Below are 6137 nucleotides of genomic sequence, written 5' to 3'. Positions count from 1 at the left end.
AGCGGTTTTTAAGATCTTGGATACATTTGCTAAATTCTCAGGTCTCAAGGTGGACTGGGACAAATCCACCATCCTATCACTTGATCCTGGCACTAGGGCAGCGGCCGATGCTGTGCTGCCACTACAGTGGGATACTAGTTTCACATATTTGGGAGTCCGTGTCTCTGCGAGGGTGGCGGACTACCTTAGCTTGAATCTGCTGCCTCTGCTGGATGTCCTTAAAAGGAGAGAGGAGGTATGGAAAAATCTACCACTGTCAGTTCTGGGGCAAATAAACCTTGTTAAAATGAAAATACTTCCAGTTTTTCTATACTTCCTTAGGAATTCTCCTGTGTGGGTCCCACGGTCATTCTTCAGCAGGGTGCAAGGCTTGATAGGCTCATTTGTCTGGGGAAACTTACCTCCAAGAATAGGCCTTAAGGTAATTCAGAAACCTTAGGCACAAGGGGGCCTGGCTTTGCCAGATTTGTATCGGTACTTTCTGGCAGGACAGGGGGTGTTTGAACGCAGGTGGCTTCACAGTAATGATGGGGACTCTGCTACGGAGTTGGAGGCAGCGGTGCTGGGCTCGTATGAGAGTCTCCGGCTTGTTTTACACCGCGGCCTGGAGGCTGACTTCCCACTAACGGGGACAATGCGAACCACTATCAAAGCTTGGGACCAGACACGGGCACTGTTGGCACCTGGGGCGGCTGAGGTATCCCCGGCTTCACCGCTGTGACCGAATCCCTGTTTTCTGCATTTTCACTCTGTGGCTGACCCCATCATATGGGCATCTAAGGGAGTTAAGACGTTGGGGGATATTACGTTCGATGAGGAATTGTACCAATTTAATGATTTGAAAAGGAAATTCGATTTGCCCAACCCATATTTCTTCAGGTATCTTCAGTTACATCATGCCTTTCTTGCGCAATTTGGCTCCCCCCGAATAGAGATTAAAACTTATGCCTTGGAAAACATTGTGTTAGATGATACCATGAAAAAGCCACTATCAGAACTGTACAAAGAGTTGTTTGTTATCCCCCCCCCCCCCCCATTGGCGGTACGCAGGTGTAGGGAGAAATGGGTGGAGGAATTGCCAGACTTAGGGGGAGAAGACTGGGATGATATGTGGAGTTTCCCATTTACACATTTGGTTTCTGCCAGGGATCGTCTAATTCAATTTAAGTTCTTGCATAGGATCTACTATACACCTGCCAGGCTCGCAAAAATGTATCTGGGGGCCTCAACAGAGTGCTGGCGATGTTCACACGCTTCGGCTGACTTTGGACATGTTTTCTGGCAATGCCCAGTGGTTCAGGTATTCTGGATACGCTGTATTGAGGTAATGACTATACAGGTAGAACTGTAGCCACTTGTCTGTTGGGATTGGTTGAGAATCTGGTGCCAACGAGGGCCCTCCGTACTTTACTAAGTTTGCTGCTATTTTATGCCTGTAAGGCCCTAATCTTATATTGGAAAAAAAGGTGACTCCGCCTTTCCTATATTGGAATGGTCTGGTGAACAAGGTGACTCTGCTCTAGAGATTGTCCGAAAAAATTTGAAAAGGTGTGGAAGATATGGTTAGATAATCCCGCCTCTACCACCTGCTGATCAGAGAATCACAACGCCTGTAAAGTACTTTTGATATGAAGTTGGAGGAGGGACTTGATTAAACTGCTTAGTCCTTAATGTTGTCTTAGAAGCTGTACATATGTCTAGACTGTTGTAGGGTGTACAAGTCTCTCTCAGAGAGGCCCACATCCGAAAATAGAGGTGTACCTGAAGGGTGGTGAGCCTGGGTAGTTGGGTAGAGGGGGTGGGGTTGCGGGGGGGGGGAGGGGAGGGGGGAGTTTTCACAGTTATGTGTGTTTTCTATATTTGCCCTGCTGTGTTATGTTATGTTATGTTCTTTTTCTTTGTTTAAAACAATAAACAGAAATGAAAAAATAAATAAATAAGTGGAAATCTGGATGACCAGTCTGTGTTCTAACGCACAGTGGTGTGATAATACATCATCCCCTGAAGAAGCCAAATTTGTCAGCGAAACATGTTGGGATTGTCACCCTAGAAGTTTCATAAACTTTGGACCATGTTGACCAGTCTCCAGAATACCATGTTGGAGTAATTTTAATACTTCGGTCTGTTTATGTCTTTTCCTATCAATTATTTTTAATGAATTGAATAAAATATGTATAATTTTGAACTCATTATCCAGTTATTGGCACCTTAAAAATCCCAGCTCCTATGGGAGCATCTCTCTTTGTGTTTTATCTTTTGGGTCCATATGGTAGGAGAGAATGTTGCATACCTGCGTGTGCACAGTCCTGTGATTGTACAGTGATTGGATACAGTGTCTCACGGGTAAAAATGTACAGAATTAAAGGCAGTATCTCTGTACCATGTGTTCACTGTGACCAATCACAGCATCATAGAACATAAACAGAGGCTGCAGTTAGCAGCCATGTGTCACTTACAGGAAAGTGATCATGAAGTGCTGTTTGCTCTGACACACTCGCCAGTGCATGAGAGGGAAGAAAGCCTCTTGACCACCAGCTAGCACACCTGTGTTTTTGGTAGTGGTCCTGCATGCTACTGTATAGTCACAGAGACTCCCGATGGAAGAAGATGTGAATATGTAGTAAAACAGGACCTAAGTAGTGTTTTTTTGTACAACTATTGTAGCTGCCACAGAGAGGTAATTAAGTATTTTTTTCACAAAGAACCCCACCACAATCTAAAAACCTTTTAACCGACAACATCAGCAGGGATTCACTGTTTGCACTTCCGCTCCACCATGTATATTAATCCATGTAAGAAATAAGCAAACATTCTATATTGCAACCCACAAGTTTATTGTATTAAGAATTTGTGCATCTACTTACAAGGATAAATTGCATGTAAACACAACCAACGCCACTGCTAGCTCCAGCTGGGGTAATGACGTCAGCACAAGCTTTGCTCCCAATGCATTTCAATCTATAGGCCATTGTCAAGGGGTGCTTCTTGGATTGCTGCATCTTAGTGATGGAGCTAACTATTTGTCAAAATAAATGAAGTAAAGAATGATGGAACTGTGGCCTTACAGTCCAAGAGATTGGCAAACATTGCAAGCTGCTTCAGTAGTCAACAAATGACTACAAGGTAGTCTTTCACGGCAAGTCCCACCACTGCCAAAACTGCCCTTATCCTCCTCAATCTCCCACTGCTCTCAGCCAAGTCTGTGAGAGCACAGAGAAGGGAGAGAAGAACTGAAGCCAGGCTCAAAACACGGGATAGATACCAGGGGCACTGGTATTGGAATGTTTTCTTTACCTTAATGCAGAGATGTCAAATTAGGCGCAGCATCTGAGTCTGTGCAGCTGCTTGTGTCCCAGTTGACATCAATGGGACTGACTGCTGGGGATGCATGGAACACCTGTGCATCCCTATGCCGGTAAACACAGCCTTGAATGGGTGTAATATGTCCTGTGTGAAGGAGACCTTAAAAAGTTATTTCTTCAAGAACTGCATAGCAGATTCCCAGGGTATGTGTAGATGAGGTAGGAGGCTGCTCCATATGCAAGGACATCATACTTCTTCCCAGGGGAAGATCTTTTCCCAGCTCAGTTATAATACCCGTGTGTTACATGCACATAGGAATTTCAGCTAGTACAAACAGGTGGAGACATAAAAACCTTGTTTATCTTCCTTTAAACATGTGAGTGGCACATGTGCATAGGTGTTATTACAGTTTGCTAAAAATACTACAAAATGTTTAAAGTGGAGCTAGTCGCAAAGTAAATAAATGTTCATAAAGTAAGTATTACCATTATATTATATTATATTATATTATATTATATTATATTATATTATATTATATTATATTTTAATATAATATTGTGCTCAATAAACATATAGCAAAATAATTTTACAAATTTCTCTTTGTCAAAGTTTATTGTCTTGTGTTTAAGATTAACCACTTAAGCCCCAGAAGATTTTACCCCCTTCCTGACCAGGCCCTATTTTGCGATTCGGCATTCGGCACTGCGTGACTTTAACGGACAATTGCGCGGTCGTGCGGCGCTGTTCCTAAACTAATTTGACGTCCTTTTTTTCCCACAAACAGAGCTTTCTTTTAGTGGTATTTGATCACCTGTGCGATTTTTTGATCATGCACTATAAACAAAAAATAGCGACAATTTTGCAAAAGTAACAATATTTTTCACATTTTTTTATATGAAATCCCCCCCCCCCAAAAAAAATTGCGCAAAAGTTGTTGCAATTACTAACTAAGGGAAAGATTTTTGTAATTTTTGTTGTTTTTTTTTAACGAGTAATGGCAGCGATCTGCGATTTTTTTTCGCGGGACTGCAACATTGCGGCGGACAGATCGGACCCTTGACTGACATTATTGACACTTTTGGGGGTACCAGTGACATTACTACAGTAATGAGTGCTATACATATGCACTGTTACTGTAAAAATTACACTGGCAGGGAAGGGGTTAACTTTATTAGAGACCGAGGGGTTAAGTGTGTCCTAGGGGCGTGCTTCTAACTGTGATTGGATGTGGCTTTTCATGTAACAGCAGAGATCTATGGTCCTACATAGCAGGACCGTATGATCTCTGCTGTTACACAAGGGAGAATGACAGGCGGCTTTGTTTACATTAGCCGCCTGCCTTTCTCCCTCTGTAACTGATGATCGCGAGTGACCGGTGGACATCGGGTCTGCCGGTCATACGTGCGGGGGGGTCCGTGAATGAGCGGGGGCGGGAGCGCGCCTCAGGCGGCACGCGCTCGCCCCCTATTGGCTCACAGGCGAGTGACGTACCGGTACCACACTTTTCCTGCACGGGGCTGACCGCCGCAGTATATGTACTTGCGGCGGTCGGCAAGCGGTTAACAGAATCCAGCGGATTTTCTTTTTTATATGTGTACAAGTAATTCTTATAACAAATGGACAAGTAACTGTTAAAGGAAATGTATAGTGGTTATGAAAAAAATGTTACCCACTTTTTTTTTTTTTTTGAGGTTTTTACAAATTTTATTTGACCTGAAACATCTGCTTTACAATTAAAACTTCTGGAATTGTTTCTTGGTTCCAGCAGCTTCTGTTACTTTCAGGACATTGAATCGGACAGTTTTGCTGAGAGGACGGCACTCTCCAACAGTGACAATATCTCCAATCTGAACATCCCTGAAGCAAGGGGACAGATGCACAGAACTGTTCTTGTGACGTTTTTCAGAACGGTTGTACTTGCGGATGAAGTGCAAATTGTCCCGGCGGATAACAATTGTGCACTGCATCTTCACCTTTTTGACCACACCTGAAAGAATGCGACCACGAATAGACACATTCCCAGTGAATGGCCATTTCTTGTCAATGTATGTGCCGTCGATTGCCTCTCTAGGGGTCTTGAAACCCAAACCAACATTTCTGTAGTATCGTGGAAGCTTCTCTTTGCCGGCACTCGCTTCTTGTTCTGGAAGATAGTTTGCTGCTTCTGATAAGCCCTCTCTGTCTAGATATCCGCCATCTTGGTTTTGGACTGCTTTTGCAAGATCCTTGGTGTGCTGGCGAATATGTATTTACTTACGCCATCTTGGCCTGTCGGGTGAAAAAGAGTGTTACCCACTTTTGATTGACTAAAAATAGTTTTATTACTTATAATACCAAATCAATATACAAGGTGTGCTAAAAAAAAAAAAAAGTATACACAATTTAAATGATTATAGAGCCTGTATTTTTTACCATAATGTTCACTTTTAAATGAATTACTTAAAATTTACTTTTTTGTACTTATTGGGCACCTCAGAATCCACACATTATGGAGGAACATCTTGTCAGCGCATGAATTGGCCCATTCTTTTTTGACAGAACGTGTAATTGGTGCCGTTTACTTGAACTTGCAGCTGGAATCTAACATGCCATATATTTAAGAAGATTTTGGTGAGGACTTTTTTTCAACAAGGCGGGGGGGGGGGGGGCACACTACCATCATGATGTGAGGCCTCTCTTGATAAGAATCTGCCAAACAGATGGGTTGGGGCGAAGAGATTCAGTAGGATACCCTCAGCATTCACCGGACCTCTGGTCTTTTCCTTATGGGGATTTCTAAAAGATAAAGTTTATGCTACAAAACAGTTGACGAATGTAGAGTAGCCATTGAAAGA

The 6137-nt window shown here is 43.0% G+C and overlaps 1 pseudogene across 1 annotated transcript; it reads right to left on the bottom strand.

The window, feature by feature from the left end:
• Positions 1-5036: 5036 nt before the first annotated feature.
• LOC309543129 (small ribosomal subunit protein uS17-like) lies at positions 5037-5500 on the bottom strand (annotated as a pseudogene). Its single transcript has one exon. The product of its transcript is annotated as a small ribosomal subunit protein uS17-like (transcript).
• Positions 5501-6137: the final 637 nt, after the last annotated feature.

The sequence above is a fragment of the Pelophylax lessonae genome (genome assembly GCF_965119305.1).
Source record: "Pelophylax lessonae genome assembly, chromosome: 13".
NCBI lineage: Eukaryota > Metazoa > Chordata > Amphibia > Anura > Ranidae > Pelophylax > Pelophylax lessonae.
The sequence above is the reverse complement of the archived record's forward strand: the minus strand, read 5'-3'. Positions and strand labels throughout refer to the sequence as shown.